Source organism: Hevea brasiliensis, chromosome 4 (assembly GCF_030052815.1).
Source record: "Hevea brasiliensis isolate MT/VB/25A 57/8 chromosome 4, ASM3005281v1, whole genome shotgun sequence".
NCBI lineage: Eukaryota > Viridiplantae > Streptophyta > Magnoliopsida > Malpighiales > Euphorbiaceae > Hevea > Hevea brasiliensis.
The window spans coordinates 80,252,313-80,263,759 of NC_079496.1; positions in this window are offsets into that span (position 1 = coordinate 80,252,313).

The window sequence follows — 11,447 nt, forward strand, 5'->3', positions numbered from 1 at the left end:
AGATCATATTTTGTATTTAGTACAAAATGCTAGATATTGTATTATAATGTAGATTATGAGCAGGTAATTAATAGAAATGTAATGTAATTTAATAAATTAGCTTTTTCATATGTAATTAATTTATACATCATGTAAATTAAAGAAATTTGAAAATTTTACTTATGTGATTTGAGCATGAATGAGATTGTATGGATTCGAAGACAGATTTGAAATATATAGATAATGCATGGAAATGAATATGAAATTGAGATATATAAATGAGATGGTTATGAAAATAATTGACGAGATTTTATTTTTAAAATATTATTGAAATTTTCAAACAGGTAAATAGTAAAATACGTCAACTGGTAATAAAATAGGGGAAACTCCACTGGTTTTTCTGACGAAAAATAATTAATATTAAAATACAATGAGATCAAATTATGAAAGGAATAAAGTAAGATAAGATAGGGTGCTCCGGCACCGAATGTAGCACACTTTGCTCGGCTACACTGTAGTCGGGTGAGGGGTGTTATAGACCCTATGTACGAGATAAAAGTAGATAGGTACAGAACTAGTTGAGAATAAGATCGTAAAGCCAGAACTAGTAAAACAGACTAAGGAGAAGCAGTTCCACGATTATTTACACCGAGAAAATTTCGAGGATGAAATTTTTATTAGAGGGGGAGAATTGTAATTGTTAGCAGTATGCCCTAGAGCATATCATTTAGTATATATCTTGTACATGTTTTTATTAATAAAAGGCATTTTCACTTTTCCGTTTACATAATATATTTATGTGTAATAGAAAAGGTCCATTGATATTTTATTAGAAATTCTATTCTTAAGTTGTTATGAATATGCACTGATATGATTTATGACAAAACATTGACAAGAGTAAACTCCATGTGCTTGTCATAAGTGTCACTGGTTCGGCCTACTTATCATTTATAAGTGCCTATCATGTTTGTCATATGGCATGAGACTCACCATTCCATCTTATTTATATCTCATATAAATAACTTGGGAACAAACATGAATACAATCTTTCTGGATAAGTCATGTCCTTATTATGAAGTATCCTCGATTGTGAACCTATTTATGATACTTTGTGCTAGAAATATTGTCACTCATATTCTTAACAACTTAAGAATAATATTTCTAACAAAATATCAATGGACCTTTTCTATTACACATAAATATATTATGTAAACGGAAAAGTGGAAATGCCTTTTATTAATAAAAATATATACAAGATACATACTAAATGATATGCTCTAGGGCATACTACTAACACATGGCACTACACATAAGCTTGCCATATGTCTTTTAATCATGTAAGAGGATCATGTGATTGGGGCAATTAAAACTAGAGCCAATCAAAAGGTGACATGTGGCAAGGGTTTTAGGTGGTGACCTAGCTATATAAGTGTTGTTATGAAAAGTAAACAAAATAAGCTGCCATTCTCTCTTTGTGCCGCCACCCTTGACTGCCCTCTCCCCTCTTCTTCTTCATCTCTCATCAATTCAAAGAGATTAGCAAACAATCTCTTGAATTAAAAATACTAGAAATTGTTTCTAGTGTCCTGTTTACATCTACAATCTCTCAAAAGGAAAAACTTGATTTTCTAATTCATAGAAAAAGCTTTAGAAGCTGTTGAAGGGATGCCATAGGTGATCTTGCTGTGGACAAGCTAGAAGGACAACATCTGGTGTCCTAAAGACGCATCCCAAAGGTGCCAAACACACTGCAGTGCATCAAAAGGTTAGTGCACTTGTTCTTGATCTAATCTAGGGTTCTAATGGATTAATATGTTAATTCTAAAATCTTAAATGTCAAATATAGATCGAAAAATATATTAAAAGAGTTTTAATATGTTGTTTATCATTGAAATCAAATAGATAAAAATAAATCTTGCATGATGCATGTGACCCTAGATGAAAAATTTTGAATTTCAATGATCTAAACTTGTATTTTTCATGCTTCTGCTCTTTCAATTGGTATCAGAGACACTATATTTGCCATTTAGATTGTTGTTTATATGATTTAATTGTGTGGTATGATCATGAGATGAAAGATCCATTGCTGGTTGCAATGAAAAAGGTGGCGGCTTGGATGGGACACCATGTGTGCACAAGGGTTGTTCATCCCTTATGGTGCGCATGGTTTTGGGCAATATTTATGCAATTGTTGTATGATCTAATGCTCATAATTATGTCCATTTTATGTCTAATTAAATTGTTTAATTAGAGTTTTATTCATACAATTAAATTTTGATTCAAATCTGAATTTTAAAAATTGTTTGAATGTGATTCAAATCTTAATTTTAAAAGTTGTTTGAATGGGATTCAAATTTGAATTTTTAAAGTTGTTTGAATGTGATTCAAATCTGAATTTTAAAAGTTGTTTGAATGTGATTCAAATCTAAAATTTCAAAGTTGTTTGAATGTGATTCAAATTTGAATTTTTAAATTTGTTTGAATCATATTCAAATCTAGATTTTTAAGTTGAATATGAGATATTCAATTTAATTTAAGTATGTATATTTTATTTAATTATTAAATAGTGATATGCATGATGGATGATCATGGACTATAAAAGACCAATGTGCTTGGATTTATTTCTTTTATGTTTCTTTGGGTTGTAAATTAATTAATTTATTTTAATTTATTTTTGGGCATGTATTATTAAGGTTGTAATAGTTTTGGTTTGTAATTTCATTTATTTAATTCTTGTAAATTCGCCTTGGTATGCCAAGGATTACTATGTAATATTGGATTGCAAGAAGATCAAGGAGGTCAAGAGCATTGGTGGGACCAGTGGGAGGAATTCAAAATCAAGTGTTGATTATGTACTCCTTCAGCAACTCTTGTAATATAAATGAATGAAATGCACCTAGGAATGCCCTGATTCAATTATTGGTGGCTTAGAATTAAATTCCTTAAAAAGTCCATGATCATACCATATTTACTGTTTATCCATGAATGCATGAGATATATGGGAATGTATGCAAGTACATGATATATGCATGCTAAATGGATAATATGCAAAGTGAGACCATAATAGTAATTAAGACGACCACAAAATCTTCCAAATAAATGATTAAGTTGGATATGCTATAATTAAAGTAATTATAACATGGGCTCTCCATTGAGGCAATTATTTTAAGAAGTTTTAAATAGTTGCATATGATGCATTTAATTTAAGAGATTTTCTTAAGAATAATTATTAAGCATGAGATGTTGTAAATATGTAAATGGTTTGGTGGCCAATATTGGATGTACTTGAGGACGTTAAAATTATTTGCATAGTTACTGGCTCAATGGGATCAACTTAACTAATGTAAAATAAGTCAATATTGGATGTACCTGAGATTTTGAGCATTAGGGGCTAGGTAAAGGATTGAACCTCACATGAGATGTGATAGGCAAGGAGTTGCTCACTTATAATTTATTGTAATTCCAATAATGGATGTACCTGAGGATGATCAATAGAATTATAAGAATTCAATCACCCACTAGAAATCCATCCAACTAGGATTTCCGTTTTCTGCTTTGGAAGTGTAGGATTCGCTAAGTTAGTGGGAGGACCAATTTGATTAAAAGACCATAATCATTTTGGTTAATTACATGATATATTTGATAATTAATCTGGTTATTTTCTACAATTAATTTTCTGATAACAATGAGCACAGAACAACCACCACCATCCAATATCTTTGCAAGCATACTTGATCGAAATAGGTTGACAGGGCCTAATCTATCTGATTGGCTAAGAAATTTGAAATTTGTCCTGAACCTTGAACATATAGGATATGTTCTAGATTCAAATGTTCCTGGTCCCTTACCTCCAGAGGCCACACAAGAGGAACATGAAACTTTGGATAAGTGGAAGGAGCATGATATGAGAGCCAAGTGTTACATGCTTGCTTCTATGAGTAATGAGTTACAGAAGCAGCATGAGAACATGCAGAGTGCTAGTGAGATCCTTGCTTCACCTACAAGAGTTGTATGGTGAGCACAGTAGGAATGTTAAGTATGAGATATCTAAGCAGCTGCTCCACATGAGGATGTCTGAGAGACAGAATGTTGGTGATCATGTCCATAAGATGTTTCGTCTAATTAAGCAGCTGGAACATCTTGACTTTAACATGGATTTCCAATTGCAGACGGATTTGATCCTTCAGTCCCTTCCTGAGTCTTTTGGGAATTTTGTGACAAATTTCCATATGACTAAACTGGAATGCACCTTGGCTGGTTTACTCAACATGCTGGTTATTGCCCAAAAGAATATACCGGTCAATAAAGGAAAAGAGGTAGCTTTGATTGCATCTTCTTCTGCTGGAAAGTCCAATAAGAAGAAGGGTAATAAGAAAAAGAAACCTCAGATTCCTGGTCCTTCCAAGAAAATAGTTAAACAGAAAGGAAAGACTAAAGCTGATGGAGGCAAGGGAAAGTGTTTCCACTACCAGAAGGATGGGCACTGGAAAAGAAACTGCCAAGAGTATCTTGCTTCTCTGAAGGACAAGAAGGATAGACCTTTGGAAGGTATGTCCATATCTTTTTATTTAGATTCAGATGATACTCATAGTTCATCTACAGCTTGGGTTTTAGATACTGGTGCTAGTTCTCACATTTCTTATGATGTGCAGGAACTAGCAAATAGTAACAGCTTGCGTTCTCGAGATGTTAGAGTCCAGATTGGCAATGGCTCAACTGTTGAAGCTTTAGCCATAGGATCTAAATCTTTTTATATGTCTGGACATGTTTTGTGTTTGGATAATATTTTATATGTACCTAATGCTTTTAAGAACATCATTTCTATATCTAGTTTGACTAGAAATGGCTATGAATTTTAGTTCACCGATCATGTTTGCAATATTTATTTTAGAAATAAATATGTTGGTTCGGGTTATATGAATAATGGTCTTTATTATTTGGATAATAATGACAAACACAAAATGAATGCAAGTGATCTAAATGAATGCAATGCCATGGTGAAAATCAACTCTAGTTCAAAATATATTTAGCACTTAAGGTTATGTCATGTTGCAGAAGATAGGATTGCAAAGCTGGAGAAAATTGGGATTCTATTCTCATTGGACTTTAAGCCTACTCCAACTTGTGAATTTTGCCTTCAAGGCAAAATAACTAGATCACCCTTTGTGGGACAAGGGCTAAGAGCTGAAAATATTTTAGAGCTAATACATAGTGATGTATGTGGTCCATTTAAAAAAATGGCTAGAGGCGGTTTTCATTATTTTATTACCTGTACTAATGATAAATCAAGGTTTGGGTATTTGTATTTAATGAAATACAAACATGAATCCTTTGAAAAGTTCAAAGAATTTAAATATGAAGTAGAAAATCAAACAAGAAAAAGTATTAAAGCTCTTTGACCAAATCGTGGTGGTGAATACTTGAGTACTGAATTTGATGAATACTTGAGAGAGCATGGCATAGTTTCCCAGCTGACTCCTCTAGGAACACCACAGCTGAATGGTGTATCTGAAAGGAGAAATCGTACCCTATTAGATATGGTACGTAGTATGATGAGCTATACTGATACGCCAATTGCTTTTTGGGGATTTGCATTAGAATCAGCTTTGTATATTCTGAATAGGATTCCATCAAAATCAGTATCTTCCACACCTTATGAGATATGGCATGGAAGAAAACCAAGTGTTAAGCATGTTAAGATTTGGGGTTGTCCAGCTTATGTCAGAAATCTAAACACTAATAAATTGGAAACCAGATCAGAAAAGGGTCGATTTGTTAGGTATCCAAAAGATAGTTTTGGATATTATTTTTATTTTCCTACAATACAAAAGGTTGTGGTAAGTAGAGATGCCACATTTCTCGAACAACAGTTTGTTCAAAAAGTGGGCAAAGGAAGGCAAATAGAGTTAGAATTGGAGAATTCTGACCAACCAACAAATCAGATGGATATAGATCCATCTAGTCAACCTATACCTATTGATGATACATCTACAGCTGTTCCTCATAGAACAACCACGGTATCTCATCCACCAGTGAGATATGGTTTCCTTTATGAAGAAGAACAAGAGCTGTCTACTCATGAAGAAGTAGATCATGGAGATGATCCACTTACCTATGAAGAAGCTATATTAGATATAGACTCTTTAAAATGGATTGATGCTATGATATTCGAAATTGATTCCATGTATAAGAATCAAGTTTGGGATCTTGTTGACCCACCTGAAGGTATTTTACCTATAGGGAACAAATGAGTTTTCAAGAAGAAAATTGGCTCTAATGGAAAGGTAGAGACCTATAAGGCAAGGCTAGTGGTGAAAGGGTTTCGCCAAAGGCAAGGAATCGACTATGAGGAGACTTTCTTGCCTGTTGCCATTCTTAAATCAATTAGGATTCTATTAGCAATAGCTGCATACTATGAATATGAGATTTGGCAGATGGATGTCAAAACAACTTTTCTCAATGGATACATTGAAGAAAACATTTTCATGGAACAACCTAGGAGTTTTGAATCCAAAGATGGTTCCAAGGTATGCTAGCTAAAGCAATCCATTTATGGGTTTAAACAAGCTTCGAGGAGTTGGAACATCCATTTTGATGAAGCCATTAAGTCATTTGGTTTTATCAAAAATAAGGATGAGCCATGTGTATATAAAAAGGTTAGTGATAGTGCTGTCACTTTCCTTATCTTATATGTGGATGACATTTTGTTGATGGGTAATGACACAGGTATGTTGACAACTGTAAAGGTATGGTTGTCAAATACATTCTCCATGAAAGACTTAGGGGAGGCAACTTATATTCTTGGGATTTGCATCTATAGAGATAGAGCAAAAAGAATAATTGGTTTATCCCAAAGTCTATACTTGGAAAAGGTGTTAAAGAGGTTTAACATGCTTGATTCCAAGAGAAGATTGTTACCAGTGAGACATGGTATCTACCTTTCTAAAGAGATGTCTCCAAAGACACCTGAAGAAAGAGATAAAATGGAAATGATTCCATATGCTTCGCTATTGGAAGTTTGATGTATGCAATGTTGTGTACTAAGCCAGATATCACATATGTTGTTAGTTTAACTAGCAGGTATCAATCTAATCCAGGTTTAGAATACTAGATAGCTGTCAAGAATATCCTTAAGTACTTGACAAAAACTAAGGATTTATTCTTGATTTATGGAGGTGGAGACTTGCAATTGGATGGTTATACTGATTCTGATTTCCAATCAGATATCGATGATATAAAGTCTACCTCTGGTTATGTGTTAATTTGTAATGGAGGTGCAGTCAGTTAGAAGAGTTCCAAACAGAGTATGACTGCAGATTTCACTACCGAGGTTGAGTATATTGCTGCATCAGATGCTGCAAAGGAAGCTGTTTGGATAAAGAAGTTTATGACAGAACTTGCAGTAGTTCCTTCCATTGAATCAGCAGTTCCACTTCACTGTGACAACAATAGAGCAGTCATATAGGCTAAGGAACCCCGGTCTCACCAGAAATCCAAACACATAAAAAGGCACTACCACATTATCAGAGAAATAGTTGGACTAGGCGATGTAGCCATGCAGAAAATAGCATCAGCTGAAAATCCAGCTGATCCATTCACTAAGCCTATGTCACAGACTTAGCTAGACCGACATCTTGAGAAGATGGGTCTAAGATATTGTAATGAATGGCTCTAGTTCTAGTGAGAGATTATTAGTAGTATGCCCTAGAGCATATCATTTAGTATGCATCTTGTACATGTTTTTATTAATAAAAGGCATTTTCACTTTTCTGTTTACATAATATATTTATGTGTGATAGAAAACGTCCATTGATATTTTGTTAGAAATTCTATTCTTAAGTTCTTCAGAATATGAGTGACAGTATTTCTAGTACAAAGTATCATAAATATGTTCACAATCGAGGATACTTCACAATAAGGACATGACTTATCTAGAAAGATTATATTCATATTTATTCTAAAGTTATTTATATGAGATATAAATAAGATGGAATGGTGAGTCTCATGCCATATAATAAACATGATAGGCACTTATACATGATAAGTAGGTCGAACCAGTGACATTTATAACAAGCACATGGAGTTTACTCTTGTCAATGTATTGTGATAAATCATATTAGTGCATATAATCTTTAGACCTGAGATAGCATAGTTATCTTGTATATAGGTGGTTTGAGTTTTATACTACTTTCATACTTGTACTGTGTATGGGTATATGGGCATGTGTTGGCTCCTACTAGCTATATATGGAGGTAGGTGTTGATTAAGATAGAATCTGTTCCTCTAAGTAAATAGGGATAAAATCCTATGTTCATTTAATTATTCTTGATGTTTCAAGTTCCTAGCCAGGATAGATAGATTTAATCAGAAAAGAGTTTCTGATGAGAAAATCTTTTAATCAAGAACTGGAATTAAAAGAGAACATAATATTCATAGCAAATAGGGTTTGAAATAAACCATGACTCCAGCTTGAGTTGGAATTTTGTAACAGAGAGATTCTAGTACATGGTAACATATGATTAAAGATTCATTTAAGGTAAACCTTATTACTAATTAGGTGGCCATGGCATGCTATGCTAGGTGTTAACCATGGTCTATGAGTTGCATAAAATGATTTAGAGAAATCATTTATGGTAAGAAAGAGTTCAGATGATATTAAGAGTTGATAACCATTATCTATGAGTTGTCAATTAGTCATGAGCCTAGTAAGTCACACACATATACAAGTAATCACCAAATTAAATATGATTTAATTAATTAATTAAAGAGTTTAATTGATTAATTAAATAGGTTTAGTTTATAATTAGATTGTAAAGTCCCTAGCATGGCTTGAAACTAAATCTAGGTTATTGGATGTATAGTATGAGTTAAATTTATATTTAAAGTATTTAAATATAAATTTAATTAATGAGAAATTAATTAATAGAGATTAATTAATTAATTTATATTTGATATAAATTGATTAGAAAAAGAGAAATAATTATTTTGGGTTTAGAAATGAAAATTAAGACTCAGGGATATTTTGGTCATTTCACAGGGTGACATGTGGCACCATGAGATGGTGACACATGGCACTACACATAAGCTTGCCATATTTCTTTTAATCATGTAAGATGAACAAAGTCAAGATTAAATATAGGTTTGACACTTGGCACAATGTGATTGGGTCAATTAAACCTATAGCCAATCAGAAGGTGACATGTGGCAAGGGTTTTAAGTGGTGACCAAGCTATATAAGTGTTGTATGAAAAGAAAACAAAATAAGCTGCCATTCTCTTTTTGTGCCACCACCCTTGACTGCCCTCTCCCCTCTTCTTCTTCATCTCTCATTAATTCAAAGAGATTAGCAAACAACCTCTTGAATTAAAAATACTAGAAATTGTTTCTAGTGTCCTGTTTACATCTGTAATCTCTCAAATGGCAAAACTTGATTTCTAATTCATAGAAAAAGCTTTAGAAGCTTTTCAAGGGTTGCCATAGGTGATATTAGTGTGGACAAGCTAGAGAGACAACATCTGGTGTCCTAAAGACGCATCCCAAAGGTGCCAAATACAATGTAGTGCATTAAAAGGTTAGTGCACTTGTTCTTGATCTAATCTAGGGTTCTAATGGATTAATCTGTTAATTCTAAAATCTTAAATGGCAAATGTAGATCCAAAAATATATTAAAAGATTTTTAATATGCTGTTTATCATTATAATTAAATAGATAAAAATAAATATTGCATGATGCATGTGACCCTAGATGAAAAATTTTGAATTTTAATGATCTAAACTTGTGTTTTTTATGCTTCCGCTCCTTTAGTTACGCCCTCACTTTAGGTAGTCCGTGCATCCTACTGTTCCGACGACTAATTTTTTGTTTGGACAGTTTGAATGTCTGGAACTACACTCAAAATAGAGTGAGGAAACATAAATTGATTGAATATTGACTAACTAAAATTGAAGAAAAGTAAAAGAAACGAAGTGCAACTCGGTTAAATGAGCCAGGGTCACAGCGATGGGTGACCGTATAGGGAAGTATCAGTAAAGACAGTTATCGGCCCTAGACACGTGAGGAATCCCAAGAGATATTTTTCAGGACTTAATTTAAGGGTTAATGAGGTATAAATGACATTAAAAATGTTAAAGAAAATCCAGGAAAATTTATTTACCAATACAGACAAAAATAACCCGATAAGTCCAATAAAGGGCATTTTGGTCATTTCAACCATAGAGTTGAATTTTGACCTAAGTGTCAATTAAAATAAGAGAGATTAAAATATATAAAATGAATTAAAAACATGAAATTTGAGTATGGAAATGAGAAAAGAAAAGAAAAGAAAAGAAGAAAAGTAAATAGAAATAATGACATCATAATTAAAAGCCTAACCAATAGGAATTAAACAACTATTATAAAGAGATAAGAAGAGTTAAAATGAGACAAAAATTGACTAAAATTTTAGATTTTATCTTCCTCATCTTCTCTCTCATATAAGCCGGCCACCATTAGAGCTCCCTTTCTCCATTTTCATCAAGCTTTGAGCTTGATTTTCCCTAAGCTTTCCACCCCAAAACCCTAAACACCCTTCACAAAAATTAATCCCCATATCAAGAGGAATATTTTAATTGTCATAAAGTGAAGAAATTTCAAAGTTTTGACAAGCCAAGAAAGTGGTTAAAGAGGTTAGTGCTCTAATTCATTTCTATTTCTTTTCTAAGCATAACAAGCTTGCTAAATTAAATTAGATTGATATGAAATTAAAAGAAGTTCTGTCACACCCTACCCTTTCGTAAGGCATAACATGATCCTATAGTATACCTAATGAATTACCAACTTTGTCTACTGATAATCCATTAAATAAACTACAAGAGATTTTAAACATTTTCTTACTTCTTTTTACAATGGTGAGCACTATTTACAGGTATTAAAAAAAATTTTAACTGAAATGAAACCAGATAATACATTTGAAGAATTAATAATTTCTGTAAAAATTTTAGCAGAGTGCCATCTATATTTTGAATAAAACAGTTCTTTAAAAACCTGTAAAAAGCACTTCCTATATTTTGTTCAATCCCTAAACTCCAATATTCAATCAACACAATATGTTTCTCAACATTTGCCAACTCAAATCCACAATAATTTTTCCAGTGTTTTCAAAAGCTGAGATAAAAGAAATATATCACAAATTTTACAAGTCAAAATAATTTACAATTTATTTACAACTTCAATGTACAATTTTAATTTACAACTGCTTAAAACCAAGAACAATATATACATACAGTAAACAAACATTACAATACAAATTGCAGAATATGGTATACTCAAAATACCCGATGAACTCTCAATGTAGCATTAACAGCCTAGTCTGCTGCCCTGTCAGTCTGTCTACCTGCGATAGCAATGAAAAGCTATCGCTAAGCCAATGTCTTAGTGGTGCACAACATTAAGAAAATGGAACTTAAAATCATAAATCATAAGTCGTATAA